The sequence below is a fragment of the Eupeodes corollae genome, chromosome 1, assembly GCF_945859685.1.
Source record: "Eupeodes corollae chromosome 1, idEupCoro1.1, whole genome shotgun sequence".
Taxonomy (NCBI): Eukaryota; Metazoa; Arthropoda; class Insecta; order Diptera; family Syrphidae; genus Eupeodes; species Eupeodes corollae.
In genome coordinates, this window is record NC_079147.1 from 293,138,792 (window position 1) to 293,160,586 (window position 21,795).

At 34.7% G+C, this 21,795-nt stretch overlaps 2 long non-coding RNA genes across 2 annotated transcripts in view; one reads left to right on the plus strand and one right to left on the minus strand.

Moving 5' to 3' along the window:
• LOC129940383 (uncharacterized) overlaps nt 1-15,479 on the minus strand; it is a 36,455-nt gene extending 20,976 nt beyond the window's left edge. The window contains exon 1 of the long non-coding RNA XR_008780674.1: nt 15,343-15,479. This is a non-coding gene — a long non-coding RNA (uncharacterized LOC129940383). The remainder of the gene's footprint in view (nt 1-15,342) is intronic.
• Nucleotides 15,480-16,592: 1,113 nt separating this feature from the next.
• LOC129940384 (uncharacterized) lies at nt 16,593-18,122 on the plus strand. The gene is made up of 2 exons (XR_008780675.1): nt 16,593-17,710; nt 17,782-18,122. It is a non-coding gene; the product is annotated as an uncharacterized LOC129940384 (long non-coding RNA).
• The last annotated feature ends 3,673 nt before the right edge of the window (nt 18,123-21,795 follow it).

Sequence of the window (21,795 nt, forward strand, 5' to 3'; positions counted from 1 at the left end):
TGTTACGCGCCACACGATTCAGTAAACTTAATTTAATCTCGGTGATTTCTCGACGAATGTTTTCTTTTAGGTTCACTAGAGTTCAGGATTGTTGATGGGGGTAGCCCCATACATATTCATTCGGTTAAGTCGGGGGACCACGGGATGTCCCTAAAAGGATTGATATATTTTTGGGGAAAAGGTTCCCGAATCAAATTCATTGAATATTTAGCCGTGTGTACGTTCGCAACATTCTTTTTCAACCACGTGTGCGATAAAAACAATGGATGAGCTTGCAGGTTCGGAAAAATAAATCTGTTATCATTTGTCGGTAATTGATACTAATGACATTTGTCGCCTGTCCCGCGCATTGTCGAACAAAAAAAAATGGTCCAATTATCCCATGTGTGGATAAGGCGCACCAAACAGTTATCCTGGGGCAATGCAATGGTTTTTGGTGTTTCGAGGTATATAGGTTCCTGGGGCCCAGTAACGCCAGATTTGTTTATTACCGTTCCTGTTTAAAATGAGCCTCGTAGCTAAAAAAATGGCATTCACAATGCGAAAACGCTCCGACATCGTCTCATTCATATTTTTGCGTAAAACAAAATCACTATCTTTCAGTTTGAATTTTGAATGAATGAAACTTAAAGCCCCTTTTTTTGAAAACTCATAGATAATAGCGTTTGGAAGTCCTAGTGAGGGTGCCCTTTACCGTATCGAAAGTCCTAAATTTTCACATAAACTCTCTTCAACCACTTCAATGTTTTCGGGAGTCCTTGAAGATCGACTGGTCCCTGGCCGTGGAGTGTTCTTGGCGAATCAGTTGCGCGGAACCTCAGCACTCACGAACGAATTAAAGTAATGTGAACAAGACTGTCCACGCGCAATTACGTACGAATTGTTACTCTTTAAAAATGCCTCGATGGCGAACGCGCGATGCTCATTTGACCAGAGCGACGTAGTGTCTGGGAAATCTGCACGATCAATGATTCCAATTACACCACCACTCTACCGCAACGTTCATTACTCGTATTTAAAAAAAACATAAATAAACAACCAGACACCCTGTATTATTTTTTAAAGTTCTCAAAAACACCCATAGGTATTTTATTTATTTTATAGTTTATGTACAATTATTTGATAACATTTTTCTTCGAATTGTTTTCAACTTCAATTTTAGTCACTAATATTTAGTTAATGGAACCATTTCCTGAACAATCTTAATGACTAAGTTCTTATTTGATATAATTATCATATCCAAATGTCACAGATAAGGAAAAAATATGTACGGATAGGTACGCGGCTATCTTATACCCAATTATCGCCCTTTAATTGGATTCAATTTTAATAAATTAAGTATCACCTATACGTCACCAGACAAAATGTCTCGATTCGATTCCAATTTTATTTTTCCCACCCCATATTAATCCATGAAAGTTCAAGGTTCTTCCGAAGACAATCCCAAATAAAAACAAAACAAAGGATTTCAATTGCATACCTACTACTAAAAAATTGTCATTTTTCCAACATTTTCAGATTTTGCTTTATTATAAATATTATGATAAAATTGTTGTTGTTTTAATTCTCAATTGCTGTTTAATTGAAATTACCCATGTAATTCATAAGTTGCCAAGTAGAAAGAGAAACAAGTGTCTGTTCGCTCTGTGAACAATTCTTTTTTATTACTTAATTAACTTCTCAGTGGGGGGGGGTTAAGAGGGTGTCATCTGTTATTATTTAACATTGAATTGAATTTTAAATATAAAATTTATTTCCTGATTTATTTTAAAGTTAACTACTTTTTAATTTAGAATTATTTTTACTATATTTTATGCTATGGTGGCGCGAAGCGATGCTAGAAAAATTCCACTTTAATCTTTTCTATCCCTCGCCTAATCTATCTGCGTTAATCGTAGACTGAAAAGAAGAATAAAAAAGTCTCATAGAGAAACAATTTTTGTATATTTTTTTCTTCGTTGTCCACTTCATTCTTTTTCATTTCTCACTCCCCACTAAGAATTTGCTAGAAGCAAATAGAAAAAAATGTGAAAACGTGTTGAGGTGGAACGTGGAACCTCGGAACCTCTACTATGAGTTGAAGCTTGATTGTAGGCTGTGTAAAACGAAAAAAGATTGAACAAAAATGTGGAAGTGTATTCACAAATTATCCTACTATACACCTAGGTGTATACAGAATGTAGAGATACCTACACATAACTGTGCATTAAATTAAGGTCAAGTTTTCGTTGTGACATACTTTATTTAGTATAGTTTGTTTGTTTGTTGTGTGTTTGAATACGACGAGGCATATTTGGCATGGATTTTTATTAAATGTACAATAACAACAAAAATCACTGCATAGCTCTTTTCTCAGTCGTCGTCGTGATAAAACAAACAAAAAACTACGAAAACATTATTAGAACTTTGATATTTTGATAGATATCAACCATCAAAACACAAAAAAAAAAACAAAATGAAACATCTTTGGAAAAATTGTACTTAACCCAAATTGGTTGGATTATAAATTAATGTAAAATTTAATAATAACAGAAAAAAAAAAACCAAAACGGCATTGGTAAATTATGTTTAAACCATGAACAACTGACCTACATACATTAAAAAAGAATTTCTTCTTTTTTTTTTTGTTTTACTTTAAGGTAGCTTATAAGAACAGAACCTACTCTGACCGACCCACCGGATTATAAGGTTTCTTTTTACATATCCTTGAACTAACTACTAGACCATACTTTGACGAGGAAATAACTAAATAGTGTTTATATCGGATACAAGGTTGTCTTTTGAGAATCTCAAATTAAATGTGTAATTGTTATTTACTTGAACTTTGATACCCCAGCAGCACACATTTAAATCAATTACAATCTTGAAAATTGATGGCATTAATTCCAAAAGTTTCAAGTTTAAAAACAGTAAAATAAGAATATACAGAGTACATACTTGAAGTGGAATAAAATCAATGCAAATGGCTTGTTTGAAACGATTCTATAGAATGGGAAACTTTAGAAATAATTAAAATGAACATTTTAGATAATCTTTGGTATTGACTTGATGGCGAAGTTTACACCAATATGGGTTTTTCAACACGAAGTTTCATTTTGAACGGCTATCTATGACTTTTGGAACTACGAGTAAGCCATTGCGAAAAGTGGAATAATAAACGACAAGGCTTGCAAGTTCTTTTGGGTCATCTGAAGCACACTTTCGGGTATTGGAAAAAGTTTGTGGTGTAGAGAGTAAGGACCGGGAGCATCAAAAATAACTGAGAATATTGCGTCTTAGTGTTGACGGAAACCCAGGTTTGTCTATTGCGCTTTGATTTGTTTGAAATTAAGTACTTCACAAACAATAGTACACATTATTTTGCATACTGACTTGGACTGAGGATTTTGAAGTTAAGTTAACGCTAGAAGGAAATTTTTTGCAGGTTTTCATCTAGGTCATCATCACTGATCATCAAAGAAGTGTCATTGGGGCGTTGGGAAATCCAAGATTGATTGTTGAAAGCCTCCCTATTCTTAACGTATCACTGTTTTTAAAATGACCTCATGATTGGGCCTAACTTATTCGAAAATGAGCACTTGTAAGTGTGAAGGTAAATGAATTTCCGAACCGAGCTATGATTAAGGATTGTGAAGCCAATATTGGTGTGCACGACGAGACGTTTATTTTTAACACGACAACCCGTCATGTCATACAAGCGAAGCGACGTTCACAGTTCCGAAAGGAAAGCTTCCTGATCTTTAATAGATGAACAAAATTGACAACCGAGATGTGAATTAACACTTTAAGATCTATGCCAATGCCTCAAAATAGATTTAAGACTTTATTGCGGATGTTGTGAATACCCATATACTCCCACTGTACCTGTTTGGGTTCAGAAAATTGAACAAGTTTACGGTTGAACCACAGCCTTACTTAAATCGCAAAGTAAGCTGTACTCGCTTGGGTACAATGGGAAAATGTGATATATGTACATATATTTTTTTATTTAGAATGGATTTCAAAGCATTTTCAACAGCAGCATTTTATGGAAAAAGGTTCGAAAGTCTTCCAAATGCCTTAAATACAATTAAAGAAGATGAACGCAATGCAAAAATTGACATTGCAGATTTCAACATTGACCAAGAAGACATAGACACGAAAAGTTTGTACAGTAATCATATTCCAAATGATGTTTCAGGTAATGTTGAAGTTTTCATTAGAGATGACGATTTTGAGAGTGAGGATGAAGTTCCATTGTCTGAGATAAACCTCCATACGTAGGAAATCCCAAACTCACCCACTATAGTCCGAAAGTTGTGTCAACATGACAAAAATATGCAAGCTGTTTTGGAAAACAAATCTCCAGTGGACATTTTTGATACTCTTTTCGATAATGATGTCATGGAACTAATTTTGGATCAGAGTCGTCTTTACGCTTCACAACATAATGACCACAACTTCAATTTCAACAAAGAAGATCTCGAAATCTTTATTGTTATTCTGTTTAACAGTGGTTACCACTCAGTGCCAAGAGAATCTTTGTATTGGAAATTGGATGAAGATACGAGAACAGCATTAGTAGTCAACAACATGTCGCGAAATCGTTTTTTTTTTTTGACATAAAAAAAAATGTTAATTTTGCGGATAACTCTCATTTGAATTCGCAAGATAAAATGGCAAAACTTAGGCCGCTGATGAATCTTTTGAGCAAAAAATACCAGCAGTGGGGTTTTATGCACGAAAACAAGTCACATGCCACTGGAATCGAGAGTTGTACTTGAGCTATTAGAAGCAATCCCATACCCTTCTGATCATGTAATGTATTTTGATAACTTCTTTACGTCTTATAAGCTATTCCAGTTATTGAGAGCCAAGGGATTCAGAGCTACTGTCACAGCAAGGGAAACAAGAACAAAAAAATGTCCATTGAGGCCAAAAAAAATCAGTTCAAAAAAGAAAAACGTAATCTCTTTGAACATATTTACGATGCCAACAATAAAGTGCTTTTCGTCAAGTGGAATGATAGCAATGTTGTCACCATGGGTACTAATTTTGACACAATTCAAACAATACGTTTTGTCAAACGGTGGTCATCAGCTGAGAAAAAAAAAGTTTATATTCAATAACCAAATCTTATTGCTAATTACAATAATGGAATGGGTGGCGTTGACTTGCATGACCAATCGGTTAATGCATATAAAATAAAAATCAAATTCAAAAAATGGTGGTGGCCGCTTTTTACTTCAATGCTGTGTTCTACTTTGGTGTATGCTTGGAAACTGTATAAAGTCGCAGATGATTTGCCTTCTTTCCAAAGAAATATTGCTAGGCATTACCTTCTAAGGTATACAACTCGCCAACCGAAAACGATCAATCGCTTCCAGCGTGGAACAACGTTTTCAAAAAAAAAAAAAAATGAAAAGCCCCTTAAGCGCAGAGTATGCCACATGCGAGTGAGATGGACCTGAGATTTATGCGCCATAGCTTTGTGCGTCGAAAGGGAATGTTTCAAAAAATGTCATGATATTTAAATATTTTACAGCCTTAAAAACATTGTTCAAACTTAAAAAAAAATACTTTTATATTGTTTTAACCATATTTAATAAAGTTATGTCAACAAAAGCTACAATTTTTCTGTAATTCTTTGGTAATAAATGGGTTAACACCTTTAGGTTTATGTCAATACTCCACAATCGATCTAAGAAGTGAAAGATGGAATTCTAGAAGTATTCAAGGACACTTTCGTGCTTCTATGTAGATATGACTTATTTAAAATAAGCCTGCTCCAATAGAGCAGATCATGAAATATCTGTGATAAGCATGATATAGCTAAGATATGAACCAAATGCTGGCCTAGAGGCTATGAAAATACGCAAGATGCACAGCCCCCGCAATGCCCACTGCTGTATTTGTAGAGATCAATGGGAAAAGGAACCAATAGTTCACTTCTCCCGAATATACCCTGCTTTAGCCAGAATGCGAATGATTGATTTGGAATGAGCTTTTTGAAATAAAAAGCTATGACCTGAATTTTCTCAATCTGACAGGGGGTAGGTTTTTCCACAAATCTGCAATATTGCTTTTTGCTTTTAGATGAAAGGACTTGTGGTATTCAATTTTTTTAAATGATTCAATAAAGCGAAGTTGCATGTCTACCAATGAAACAATTTAGAAAGGCGTTTGACCTTATCACAGATCTCGCAGAAGAAAAGATTTTTTGCAGCGAATGACAAAAAAGATATCAGATCCTTTCCTAAAAAAAAGCAAAAACTTCCCTTACAAAATTTGGAGTTCCGTGGCAATATTTAAGTTAAGACTGGGGCTATGATTTTGGCTGCCATTGGTATTACGTATATTCTCCGGGGAGGCTGTGAAAAGCTCGATCGTATTTTTTGAACACATCGATTCATAAGATTAAAAAAAAAACGGAAATACCTCATTATTTGTCTATTTTCACTTCTTTATTTTTTCATGGTCATGAAAAGATGCATAAAGTATGTCTAGTTTCTCTTTTTTTCAAAACTCATTAAGTAATAACAAATATATGGAAATATTCAAGTTTAAAGTCCATTTATTTTTAAATTGAAATAAAAATAAATAAATGAAAAAAAAAACTTAAATCTTTCTTGATTTGAAAAGATCAGATGCGATTTGCATATAAATGAGACATCTTGCCAAAAGTGGACTCCTTTTGGAAATGTATAATATGTGTTTCTAAGAAGTATGTATGCATATTTGTAGGTGCTCAACTCTTCATTCAAATAGATCGCTCCCTTTAGAGATTCAAAAGCCTTTTTAGAAAACATCAACACAGTAAACTAGATAGGTACTTTTACTAACTATAAATAGGAACTTTTAAAATCAACAGATTTGTGCATATGACGTTAAATGTTACGTCAAAGAAATCTACATAACACACTATCGAGATTTTTCTTCCTGTTGAGGTTCGTTCCTATACACAACTCATTGCAGAGAAATAACTAATTTTATATTTATTTTTTACCTGACTGATGTCAATCGACCTTTTGATGTTGGCCTTTTGACATCAACTTACTCAAGAGAGCTTGAGCAAAAGATAAAAAAAAAAGAAAAGCAATCTCAATGAAATTGCAAATAGTATATATATTATATATGTACAAAAAATTAAATGAAATGAGTTGAAACTAATAAAAAAAATATGAATTTCCATGGTAAACAGCTTTGCGCACTCGGGGGCACCACTTTATTATCGTCATTTATAAATCGGAAATAGTAGGTATACCTACCTATCTACAAACTAAACGACGACATACATACATGTACACTGTACATCAATGTACTTGAGCGAATAATTCTTTCCTCCTGCTGATCTCTCGCTCTTCTTTCCCACACCCCACACACACGAATGCTTCTATCTATAAACAAAAATTTTAATTTTGAGATAAAACAGACTTCGAGTCTCTTCCATTTTCAAACTCTACAACAAAACAACCCATGGAATAGAAAGCTTGTGGGGAAAAAGATGCACAAACAGAAGCAAAAATCACTTCGCAAAAATAATTAATTTAAATTTATCTATAACATTTATTTTTTTTAATTTTGTGTTGTTGTTTTTGTTTTCTGTTCAACCCCAAAGCTGACGATGCAGATGCATCTAAATAACCCAACAGAAAACGTGTGTTTTTGTGGTGGGTTGCTAACCTTCAGCCTTCCACGTAAGAGTGCATCATTTTCGAAAATCGATTGAATAGAAAAAAAGAAGACAAGAGAAGCAGGCGAAAAGACGACCAAAATTGGCAGGGAAACCCATAAAAGCTACAATACAGCCAAAAGGACGTTGTCGTCTCCGTCGTTGTTGTCAACAACAACACCACACAGTACAGAGCACAGGGGAGCACACCAAGCCAATCGAGTATATATCAAAAGCGGAAAACACTCATTTTCTTCTTCATTGCCATACATACTCGTATAATTTCTACCTTACCTAAACTGTAGGTATACTCTAGCTTTGGCCATATAAATATCTAGCTTGTGTTCTACTGGTGCATCACAAACCAAGATGCAGAGGCACAAAAGTTGGTTTTAAATATACACAAATATTTATAGGTATAGCCATTGAAGAGAGTGTGTGCAACACAGGGTATTATAGTTGTTTATTGTTGATTTCCTTTTCCTCTGCACTGCATTGAAATCAAGTTCTCTTCTCGACAACCGACGCGACGGACGACCAACGACGACGGATGGCTTGAAGTTGTTGTTATATAGTTTTATTGAGAAACATTTACCCACGTTCGTCAAATAGAAGAAAAAAAGTTGAAAAAATCAATGCACGTCACAAAGGTGAGTTCGCTCACGTTATTCTTTTACAAAATAAGTAAAAAAAAAAACTAGATGTTAAAAACATGTGAGGTATCCTACACAAAAAAACAACAAATATAAGAAAGATAGGAGAGGCAGAGGAGCTTCAATGCCGTCTTAAATCTGTATATGAATACATCATAACCACAATTTATTGAAACACACTCTGCGTCATTTCATTTAAGTCTTACTTATTTGTATTGGATTCGAAATATATTTTGGCTGTGATTGAAAAATGTCTACAAACTTTTACCTATACATCATTGATTAAGTTCAAGGGCTCACAAGGCCAAAGATTTATCGAGAAAACTCACAATTTTCAAATAAATCACATCTCTAAAATCTCAAGGGAAGTGTTCATTAAAAATGTGACCATAAGTAAATGACATCGAGTGTGATATGATATGATATTAAATATTATAGCGCAATTGTACCGTCACGTTGCAAAACCAACTATTGGTAAGTAGGTATATACATAGTTTGCTTATGTCTTTAGATTCAATTCTTTTTTTGTTTTAAAAAATAATTGAAATTGATTGTTTGATTAAATATGCTTCTAGGCACTAATTGAAATAATTATTCAAACAAAATGGTATCCCACCACCTGTTGCGGTTAACTTATAACTTTTTTAAATGCAGGTTGTTAAATATTTATAGCAGTTTTAGCAAAAGGCTAGATGTACATAGGACCTGTATGCAATGCAGATCTTAACATTTTTCAAAACTAACCGAATTAAAAATGGTTTATTTTGGAAAAAATGAAACATTATTTGTGTATTAAAACCGATTTAACAAAAGAAGAGACAAGTAAGATTCACTCATTTTCAAAGCGTTAAAAAACAATTTTGCGAACAAATGGTAATGCTAAATTTAGATGACTATTTGTACTATTGTACTGAAGTTGATTGATCCCGAACCAACCATTTTAGAACACACAAATAACTTATACAAATTAAAATAGCGAAATACTTCGTATAGAAATAAAGCCAGCAATTTGCTATGGATTTTAATTTACTATATGAAATAGCATTACCCATGGTATGAAGGTTAGTACGTTGGACTGTCATGCGAAGGGTCTTGGGTTCGATCCCTGGCCTAAAGTTTTATTCACGGGTACCGCCTCTTGCGAGGAATTGACAAATCACCAAGAGTAATTCTTGTCATGGAAAACTGCTTCCTCCAATTGGCCGTTCGGATTTGGCATATAAAATGAAGGTCCCCTTCATCTCTGCAATTACTCGCACACATGAATGGTTGAGAGTTGTAGTCACTAGGCCCTGGTTTTCTACGGACTGTTGCGACACCTTATTTATTTATTTATATGAAATAGGACGACCTTTGATGCTATGCGGAATACGATTGGATATGAACTTTTTTGTGGCAATAATTACTCTCGGATAAATTATGCATTTCTGGCAAAAGGCAGTACCCGTGAAAAGATACTTTGTCCCAGATCCAGATTATGAGCATAGCCAGCAACCGGGTAAATGAAACTTGGGAACACATTTTTATTGGTGCTTTCCCTCATTCGAAAAAAACGACTTCTCAGTTTTAGCTGCCGTAATGTTGCGGGCTTCGTTATCTACTGGGGTCAATTTTCTCATTCGTCATTCACAGCATAAATCTAAGAATATTTTGTACGGTGAATGCAAAAAACGATTAAACATCAATATCCGTAGTAACTAAAATGTTAACAACGAATCTGAGACTTCAGATACCAATGTTTATGAACTCTAAATCGTATCACAAATATTTTTGTTAGAATTGAAGTTTTGACACTCTTGTTTTGGCATTGGTAGTATGAATTTTCTTCAAGAGCGTGCAATAAGTCTAATTAATTCACATCGGCTGTGACTAGAAAATTGAATTAAAATAAGTTCATAAATCGTTTAACACCAGAACAACGCTTCTAAACTGTGAAATTGTCGTAAATAAAGAGAAGCCAATCGATTACATTTAATGGGGCTCTCGCAAGTCATTGGATTTCTCGAAAAAAGTAGTGACAATTTGGACTGATCGAATGGACTGTTACTCGTAGCTTATCAGCAATTTTTGGCTTTTTTGAGAAACGTTCTTGAGGATTTCATATATTTTGTTTTTGAATATTTTTTTTAATTATAGAATGTGACAACAGACAATGATCCAAAATTTGTTATAAAGACGGGTTTAGCAAATGAAGCAGATTAGGGTTCTTTTTATGTTAAGGAGGTGTTGATAGCATGAAGTTCAAGTCAAACGAACAGTTAGTGGGGTACATCGGCGTAAATTAAAGTGATTTCCATTCTTGTAATGATAGTAGAACCTTTAGTTAGTGAGCTTAAGTAAATACAGGTGCTTTTTGTCGCATTTTTTAACATGGCCGGGAGTCCAAATTGCTTTAATGTTTGAATTTTATAGCTTAGGACCATTTGCTAAAACTAAAGTAGCTTTGGTATAACATAAGCACCTATGTTACTGTTTATGTAGAGAAAAGCGTTTATGTTGATCATAAAAATTTAAGTTTTTTTTCAGCAAATTAAGGCCCTTAAACAATCCACTCTTACGTGAAATTAAATCGAAATCTTTTTTTTTTCGAACTTAAAACCAAGTGAATTTCCGGGGGCCACTTTCCATTGAGGTACAGTGAGTTAAGGGTCTCTATAAAAAGCTTTAAAATATTGTGATGAGAAAACACTGTTAATTTAAAAAATTTAATTTCCGTGTTCTACATTCCGACTTTTGTGATTTTGAAGTGATTTAAATTTGACAAAAGGAAACCGTTTTAAAGCAATAGTAGTTCCTCTTAAAAGTAATAAACATTGACGTTTTATGTTATGCACTTGATTCGTGAGAAGTTTCAGTTTCAGCTTCAACTTTGTATTTGAGGGAACAGACAAACTATTTAAAATGACATTTCAGCACGCCAAATGTTTTCTCCATAACATTTTGAATAACCAAAATTTCTTACAAAAACGTAAGACACAGTTTAAAACTACGATTAAATACGAGTCTTTTCTAACCCATTTGGAAACCGCCTACCGCATTTTTCTGGTATTATTTTAGTGTTGCTGCTATGTTGTTGAGTTAAAAATTAAATTGATTACTAAAATGTCTGTCGAAGAATACCTATAATACATTTTTCATGAAGATGGAGTAGATTTTAAGTCGCTTAAAGTATAGCAGATCTTTGTGCTGTAAATATAAGGCATTGGACAGTGTCAGACGAAATAAGGGACTTTAAAGTAAGGTAAGTTTCTAGTATCTGATTGGCCAGCTGCCACAAAAATTACATTCTTATAAAGGCATTTTTGTAGTAGTAGTTGTAGTACCCGTGGCATGATGGTTAGTGCGTTGGACTGTCATGCCAGAGGTCTTGGGTTCGATCCCTGCCTATGCCATCTAAAGTCTTTTCACGGGTACTGCCTCTTGCGAGGAATTGACAAATTCTCCAAGAGTAACTCTTGTCATGAAAAAGTGCTTTCTCAAATTAGCCGTTCGGAATCGGCATTTAAACTGTAGGTCCCCTCCATTCCTGACAACATTACTCGCACACAGGAATGGTTGAGAGTTGTAAGTCACTAGGCCCTGGTTCTTCATGGACTGTTGCGCCACCCAATTTGATTTGAAAGGCATTTTTATTGGAAAGTCGACTGGAAAGTTAGTCAAGAAAAATTTCCTTAGCTATCAAGTCAATTTAACTTAAGTCAAAATGAGAGCTTATCATGATTTTTCAATAAACTGAAAGCTTAACTTTATTACTCTATGATTAAATTGCACACTTCCATTTGATGTTTTATGTAAAAGCGTTAGTTTTCAAACAGAAAAAGGAATAAGAGATGGACTTGTAGCTTTCCTGAAAGGTTTTTTGTAAACAATAATGATTTTAGTTGTTTTGCATATTTAACTGAAAGTAGAAGTTAGTAAACTAAAGTTCCGAGTTTAAAGTTTATGACGTTTGACCAACTAACTATTTGCGTTGGTCAAAATTTACGTTAAAAGAATACAATCTACTGCAAATTAAGTCTCTTATGTTATCTGAATATATCCATTGTCCAGGAGAATAACCATGACTTGTTCTCATCTTTCACCGCATAAGATATGTAGTCCGAAGTTTTAGAGGCGTAGGTAACTTGAATATAGTTGGCGATATTTTGTATTTCGTAGGATCCAAAATCAACGACTGAGATATAATCAATCAAGAGAGGAACCGTCGGGCAATTATTTTGTACGCCCTTGTTACGAGAAGCGAATATTACTTTAGATTGAAATTGAACGTTTTTTTTTTTAAATCACTCATTTCGTGAACACCATTTCAATATTTACTTCAAAAGCCAACTATTTTGAAAAAGCGATGTTAACCTATTTGACCGTCTAAATTAACCCATCTTAATTTTACTCTATATTGGATTTCTCAAACGTTCGCTTCAAGTTGAAGGTTCGATTCGTTTCTTATAATAAGTGTCTTAAAGCTCTAAAGCTGTAAAAAACAACCGGTAATCTTCTAAAACCGGTAATCTTTCTTGGTTGGTTTTTCTGATAACAAAAAGCAACTAACCAAATAACGAGTATAGAAGTAAGTTGTAGATACTCTTTAATTATTTAAAGCTTTTCAAACACTGTTGTAACTTATAAGTCACTCTTTTATTAGTTCTTGTCAAGTACCTACCTATACCTTCATAAAAGAAAATCTAGCAACTCAGATGCTGTAGCTAATTATCTTACACCTTAGCTTTATTAAACATTGTCACTTTTTCTGCAATCCAAACAAAAAGAAATCAATATCTGTACATAACTAAAAGCAGCCCAACCCCTTTAATAAAACATGGCAAAAACCTCTTGAAAAGAATATACCTAACCCCCATCCGTCTCCAAACCCAACATTAGGAGAACAAGTGCTGGCTGAGATGTGCGATAAAAAAAAAGAAATATTAGAGGCTTGTATACATTTTGACCTAATTTCAGGACTAAACCTAAACCCTGCCGAATAAATGTTGTAAAATTGCTTCCACCATGCATACCTACAATTTTCCCAAGAACCTAAAAAAGATGTTTTGAAAACAACTAAGCATTTTTGAAAAAAGAAGAAAGAAAGAAAAACAAGAAAATCCAAACACTACAATACAATTTCCCCAAAACAATAAAAATAAAATAAATAAGAGGAAGAAATTTGGCAACGTGCAGGACAACGGATTTTTCAATTTCCATCTAATGTTTTTCTTTTTCTTCTATTCTCTCCTCCGAGAAAAGTGTATCTACTTGTTCATTTGGTTAAGTGAATATTTATGAGCAATATTGACATCCTTCTTTCGCTTTCTTAACACCATAGGCATAGCCAGAAACAAAAAAAATGATGAATTCCCAAGAATTCCAAATGACCGGAGGAGAGAAGAAGAGAAGACAGAAGAATATAGTGGAACAAAAGAATCATTAACCCGAGTAATTAAACAAAAGTAAGATTAATTTCACAAAAAGATGAAATTAAAAAAATTATCACATTCACATAAGGAAACGACAAGGCCAAAGTGTAGGTACTTTTGACAGGTAGGTACCTGGTACTAGCACTTCTCCTACCTCTCTCCGTTTCCCTAAAATACACTTTGACTTTACACACCTCACAAAAATAATATGCGACATGTTACATGAATGAATATGTGCAGTTTGATAAGAAACAAAAAGAGACGGCTGATTGTACTCTAGTGTTAGTCTCCGGATGTTGGTCTCAGCTCTCAACGATTTAAGCGACACACGGAGGGAGGGTGTGTAAGTTGGTTGGATTTGTTTCGTCACCTCACCTAAACATAGCTTCTAGCAAGTGGAAAGAGGTGACAAATCGGCGACCAACGACGACGACGTTGCCATTCAGCACAAACACAGACGCAGAGCCACAGCCAAAGCCTGAGACCAGGCTAGGCTGATGAGGATGACAATCTTTTGTTGAAGCTTGACTGGCGCGTGTACTGCTTAGCCATATTTGCAAGAGGAAGACAAACTATTGCTTTCTGCTAGTGCAATACTAACAGTTAGTTTATTATACTCCTTTCTCTCTCGCTCACCCTCGCCAACACCACACAACCGCCGCCACCACAACCCGCACCCGCTGACAATTTCCACAAAAAAGAAAACCTTTTTTCAGTCTTGTGTTGGAAAAACAAGAAACAAAATGAAGTCGTCCCCTTGTGCCTTGTCCTGGCTGGGTTCGATGCGGCTACAGCTTCGGGTTGGTTCTTTCCTCTCCTTGCATTCTTTATGTACTATCGACTATCCCGATTCTTTCTGCCTTTCAGCAGAGTAGACCCACACTGCCGCTCCTCTTTTTTTACCCAGCCACATCCATAGCCATCCACTTGCTTCTTGCTTATTTATTATTGCTTCCCAGTTCCCAGACAAAGTGTACTAGTGTACTTCTTTCCATGACACCATCAAATCAACCCTCTCTCGACAACGACAGATTTTTCATCTCACTCTCACACACGAAACAAAAACTTTTATTGCGAGAACATTGTTGGAACGAAAGAACGAGCAGAAAAACAGCCACACAAGATGAGAAAGAAACGACGAACGAACGAATTAAAAATGAACAAAATTCCCCACAAAGAACTAAGGAAAAATTTCTATTTCTTTTAATTTCTCTACTTATGAACTTTCGATCCGATTTTTTCTTTTTATTACATTTAATAAAAATTATATATAAATTAGATTTCCACAGCAAAATGATGAACTGATTAAAAGATTAATAAATCGCAGCAGAGAATGAAAAAAAGATACTTTCTATTTTATTGTCTTTTAATTTTTTTTTTAAACACGACCCTTTGTTAGATTTTTGGTCTAAGTTCACTTTAACACGAAATAAAAATTATATTATTTTTCTTTAATAGAAGAAGAAAAAGGATGAACAAAAATAAAAATAGAAGAAATTTCTTAGGAAAAAAATACTTGCGGTTCTTGATAAAAATGTTTAAAAGTTTAAGAATTTGTTGAAAATTTGAATTAAAATTAATTTTTCTTTTTTATCCAATATGAGAAACGAAAATAAAATTCAATTACTTTGAATTAGATTAGATGTGAATTTGTGATTTTTCAGAACAAATGAAAACTTTTTTTTTTATTAATTTCTTTTAATTTAAATTTAAGTTAAGGATCGAACAGAAAAAACACACTTACAGGCCGATGCTAAATTAATTTATGATTGAAGTTGAAGAAATGAAATTTTCACAAAATGCGGAGAGGCCAAGACAAGAGAAGAAGAAAAATGCGATTTTTGGTGTGGTGAGTTTTGTTGTAGATGAGATGAGATGAATTATGAATTGCTGAATAGCTGAATGACATGATAAAACAAAAATGGCCGAAGTAAAGTGCGTGTTTGTTGCTGAATTAGGTTAAGGGTGTTGTTAAACTGTTCATATAGTAATTAACCTAGTTAGTGATGCTCCGTTCAAGGGTCAAACATAAGTTAAAATTTGTACTAAAAAATCTAGGAATTAACGAGTTTATTTACCAACGCCTATTTTGACATTGGAAAATTTATAAAAGATTACAATCTGTGTTAGGGTACAAACGTAAATACACACAGGGGTATATTCATAGATGTTTGCTAAAGTCTTGCTACGTTGTTATTAATCAAGTCCAGAGTTTAGGCTATTCATAAATAAATTTAAACCTAAGTTTAGGGCTTAATCTGTGATTTAACTACTATTATTAAAAGCAATTGCTGTGTTTAAGTTGTAATTATCACAGCTGAACTCCATATTTAATTTTTGTTTGTAAATTGAAAAGCTGAAATTATATCAAATATCAAATAAAAATGTGGATTGATAAGGCAATTGAAGAAAATATGGATTTCTTCAAAATAAAAATATACAAAACACGGTTCAATTCATTTGAATTAAGCGACAAGAGTTCTTTGGAATGATATCTTTTGGATAAAGAAAAAGTCACATTTTTTAATATATTATTATTATATTATACATCAAATTTGAGGAATGACAGCACAAAACAACAAGTTTGAAATTATAACAGTATTTTTTTGCTTTGACCTGTCATTTAAAGTACAACCTTTAACTGGGGTTTTACTAAACATATCAGGAAAATCGACTATGAATAAAAGCTGTTTTTATTAAATCAACAAGCCTTGAACTATAGATCAAGAAATGATGACTTTAGTAATTCTCTATGAATACGCCCCTATGTTTTTATTTATAAATAGACCACAGGAGAATATAGTTTTAAGGGTCCATTTAAATAATTAGGACAATTAATCCAATTTTTTGTTAGTCAAAACAAAAGCAACTTTTTATTGTGTGGTATATAATTTCTTTATTAAAATATAACTCTTATTTAAAGACTACAAATCTAATTCGACTGGCTTGGGCGCGTCCGTTGAATAGAATAGCCGTTAGAATACAAATTTTTATGAGAGCGAGCCAAACAACCTTTTGTCTCGCTTCTATGTCTCAGGTTTCAGAGTTTCGCGCTCAGCGTGCGACATCTAGCTACGAAACTCTGAAACCTAAACATAAGGGGAATTACACATTATTAATGATAGTTGCCTTAATTTTATACTACAACTCGGCCAATCTGACAATTTGATCGCCCACGATTAAATTAAACAAACAAGTCTTAAGTTATAATCATGAGATGGTAGGTGTCGCCCTTAATCAACCGAACCTTCAGAGTCTCGATTCTTCCAAAGTCGAATATTTCGAGACTCGACAATGCCATCATATGGCAGCTGTGTGATTTGACAACCTTCGATATCGCGTATTACGTATCTATCATTAGGTAGAATTTTGTAAACAACGTATGGGCCTCTGAACTTTGGAACCAATTTCTTATTTACACCGGTTGTTGTATCTACATTTTTTATTACTACATAATCACCCTCATCGTATATACGTGCCGGGTTATTATGCTCATTAAAATATTTAATATTATATTCCTGAATCTTAGTGATTGCTTCTGAAGCCTTTTCTCTTGACAATTCAAGATTTCTTTCCAGTTGACTTAATTGTTTATCATCAAGAAATTCTGTTAATTTGTCGATTACTACTCCCCTTTGGTTAATACCAAATAACAATTGACTTGGTGTATTTTGAATAGCGCGATGTATAGTGTTATTTAGTCCGAATTCTATTTGTGTTAAAGTAACAACCCAATCTGAGTGCTCGATTGGTTCCGAAAGCTTAGCAAGCATGCCAGTTAATACCCTATTGACTCGCTCTACTTGACCATTGGCCTGTGGCGAATGAACTGCCACCTTAACATGATCTATATTCTGGTCTATAACAAATGAACTAAACTCTAGTGATGTAAAGCAGGTTCCCCTATCAGTAATTACTCTTGATGGCCTACTGTAATACTCAAAATATTTTCTTAGTGCTGCACATACTTCTTTTGAGCTTGTAGATACAACTGGGTATAATTTAGTGAACTTTGTAAATGCATCTATTACCACTAATATATGTTTTCTCTTTGACTTTATTGAAGGGAGAGGACCAAGATGATCCAAGTGTATTGTATGGAATGGAATGGGCTCCTTAGGAATATTGAACAAATTGCGTATATTAGATCGAACTGGTGCTGAGTGCATTATGCAACGGATACAATTTTTAATGTATTTTTCAACTTTTTCCTGAACATTCGGAAACCAATAGTGACGGCCAATTTGATCAGAGCTTTTTGTTACACCTAAATGCCCAATTTTCTCATGGATCATTCTTATAACATTAGTTTCCATTTCAGATGGGACATAGAATCGAAGTTTACCATTTTTATTTTTTTTGAAGACAATACCATCCTGAACTAAAAACGAATTATTATCTTTTAAATATAGTTTGTTTTTCATTTCCAAAATCTTTACATCTCGATTTTGGGCTGCTCTGAGTTGGAAATCAACATCCTCAGAGTCAATAACGGATATAACATTACATCTGCTTAAGGCATCAACATGATTCATATTGGCACCACTACGATGTTTGACCTTATAATCATAATCCTCCAGCTCTAAGGCCCATCGAGCAATTCTATGATTAACATTCTTTTTGTTCAGTGTCATTGTTAAAGAACTGCAATCAGTTACGATTGTAAAAGGAATACCTTGCAAATAAACACGGAACCGACGTAAAGCTGAAATTATGGCTAAAGTTTCCAATTCAAAACTATGGTATTTGGCCTCTTGATCAGTGGTGCTTTTAGAGAAGAATGCTACCGGATGTAATTTATCATCTTCTTGTCGTTGGAGTAGAACTGCACCATACCCTAATGAACTTGCATCGCAATGCAGTTCTGTTTCTTTCCTTGGACTATAGATTGCCAATACAGGTGGAGATGTTAACCGTTCCTTTAAAGTCTGAAAAACATCTTCGCATTCGGAAGTAAATCTAAAAGGAGTTTCAGCTTTTAATAAATTATAAAGAGGTCTTGCTATTCTTGAAAAGGATTCGACAAACCTGCGAAAGTATGAACAAAGTCCTAAAAATGAATGCAATTTCTTTCTGTCTTTAGGCACAGGATATTGAGCAATCGCTCGAATATGGGAATCACTAGGTTGGATGCCATGTTCCGTTACTTTAAACCCTAAGTAATCAAGTTTCGAATATGCAAAGCGACATTTTGACAAGTTGAGCTCCAACCCATTCTTCGCTACACAACATAAAATTTTAGTAAGTATCTCAAAATGTTCAGTAATAGTTTTACTAGCAATTAATATATCATCTAGGTAGACAACTATATCTCCTCTGTCTATAAATTCACGAAAAATTTGAATTATGAATCTCTGAAAAACACTGGGCGCATTCTTAAGGCCGAAAGGCATTTTAAGAAATTCCCATTGACCGTTCGGGGTTACGAAAGATGTTAATTGTGTTGAATCTGCTGCTACCTTTACCTGGTAAAACCCACTCTTAAGGTCTAATAAGGTCATAACCTTCTTCCCCTCCAGGTATTCAATGCAATCGTCTATCAATGGTATTGGATGAGGATCTCTTACTGTACGTTTGTTCAATGCTCGATAGTCTATACACATTCTGGTTTCACCAGATTTTTTCTTAACTAAAACTATTGGTGCAGCATACGGAGAACTACTTGGCTGAATAATTCGTTTTTCCAATAGGTCTTTTATTATTTCACTCACAGTACCTTTTTCTGAGACTGATAGCCTTCGCGGAGCAAAACAAACAGGAATATCAGATGTAAGTCTAATGTGCATCTCAAAATCCTTTGGTGAAACCATAGTTTTATCAAAATTCAAATAATTTTGAGATACTATATTTTTAATAGTTTTTGAAATGTCTAAACTAAGATTTGAATCAATATCTATATAATCTTTTCTATCCCATATAATCTCAAAAGCATGGCAGCCAAATAAATCACTATCTACCTCAACATTATTGTATTCTCTCTTCACATCAAGATCGTCTTTAAGCTTAATCCGATCATGATCAAATGTATTCAACTTGTCTTTGAAGCAATCACTAAGTTCTTTAGGTTGTATCTTTAATTCACCGGCTAATACGCTGCTCCCAAAAACATCATTTATGTTGTTCTTATAATGACTACACTCTGAAGGTTCGGTTTTTTCATCAGAATAAGTGCACATATACAATTGGTTAGAAAGAAAAACTTTATTCGAACAAATTTCATTTTGACACTGCTCAGAAGTTATATTAACTTTATTACAGTTCATGTTAAGTTTTATATTAAAGATTTCAAGGAGATCACGACCAATAAGTAAAGGTATAGGAGTTACTTCATCTGGAATAACCATAAGGGAAACAAGATTTAAATTATCTTTTATATTAATATAACAATTAATCGTACCGTACGTAAAGAGTTTAATGTTTCCTAATCCTTTAAATCTTGAATACGTTAATGATTCTTGAACGTTAATTTCTTCAGGCAGAACAGACTTTCGTATGAAACTAATCGGACTACCGGTATCCAAAAGAGAACAACAATCGATAAATTTTGTGCACTTATTCTTATTTGTCATAAAGGCGACACTCACCATCTGAACAGCATCCAAACTCTGAGTCAGCTCCTTGGTGTCATCATGTAGGGCATCCCGGTTCACGGCTCCAACTCTGGTCTTCACAATATAAGGGCAGTTTTTGTAAGTGTGCCCCTCGTCAGCACATTTGAAACAGGATCCAGCTGGTCGTTGCTCCTTTGGACATTTTGCTGCGATGTGCCCATACTTTGAGCAATTAAAACATCTCTTGGACTGCTCGTTGTTTGATGCTGAAGTTGAGGGAACCATATTTCCTCCAGAAGTTGTTGCCCTAGCAACCATAGTCCTCGGAACTCTTCTTTTTTCGTATCGTGGCAAGAGGTTTTTGAGCTCTACTATAGTTTTGGCGGCAAAAAGAATAGAGACATTTGCTGGTGAATCCCTCAAACCATCGATAATGAATTCGATCAACTCTGCCTCATCGATTTCAGCATGTGACCCAAGTTCTTGCATACATATGACATATCGAAGAAGTGGCTCGCCCTGACGACGTACTCTCTCACTCAGTTGACGATAGACCTGCTGTCTGCTCATCTTATGGTCGAATTCTTTGATAAGTATTTGCTTCAAAGAATCCCAGTTGTCAACGTAGACCGTGCGTAACAGCATTTTCGCAGTTCCCTGCATGAGACGGCGTGCAGACAAGTACTTGCATCGGTCATCGCATCCCAGCGAGTCGGTCACATCTTCGTAGTCAACTATCCATTTAGTGATGCTGTATGGATCGTCACCGTTGAATGCAGGAACAGCATTTTCGATGTCTGAGAAGTCCACTGCACGCCATGGTGCAACCGAAGATGTTGTGGGCGCTTCCATCTGGTCCAATTCTTTCCTTAGCTCAAGGATTTTTTTCCGACGCTCAAGTCTGGCCAGCTCTTGTTCTTCTTCCAAGTCTTGGACATCAGAAGCTGTATTACTGTGCCTGTTATCAGAAGCGGCCAGTGTTTCGGAAGTATTCTCTCCATTCGGAGATGCAGAAGGTGGAGTTTCCTCGGTTAGCTCAGCAGAAGGTGGAGTTTTCTCAGTTAACTCACCAGAAGGTTGTTGGGGTGCCACTGTAACTGTACTTTCATACAATGCCCGAAGTTGAGCTAGAGAAGCCGTGTCTGGCACATCTACTCCAGCGCTCTGAAGTGCTTCAACCAATTGTGCTTTGTTGAGTTTTGTCATAGCTGGCTTTAAATCCGCAAAAAGAGGTAATATACACAATAATTTAGTTTTCTTTTGGTGTATTACCCCACACCTGACGTTGTGGTATATAATTTCTTTATTAAAATATAACTCTTATTTAAAGACTACAAATCTAATTCGACTGGCTTGGGCGCGTCCGTTGAATAGAATAGCCGTTAGAATACAAATTTTTATGAGAGCGAGCCAAACAACCTTTTGTCTCGCTTCTATGTCTCAGGTTTCAGAGTTTCGCGCTCAGCGTGCGACATCTAGCTACGAAACTCTGAAACCTAAACATAAGGGGAATTACACATTATTAATGA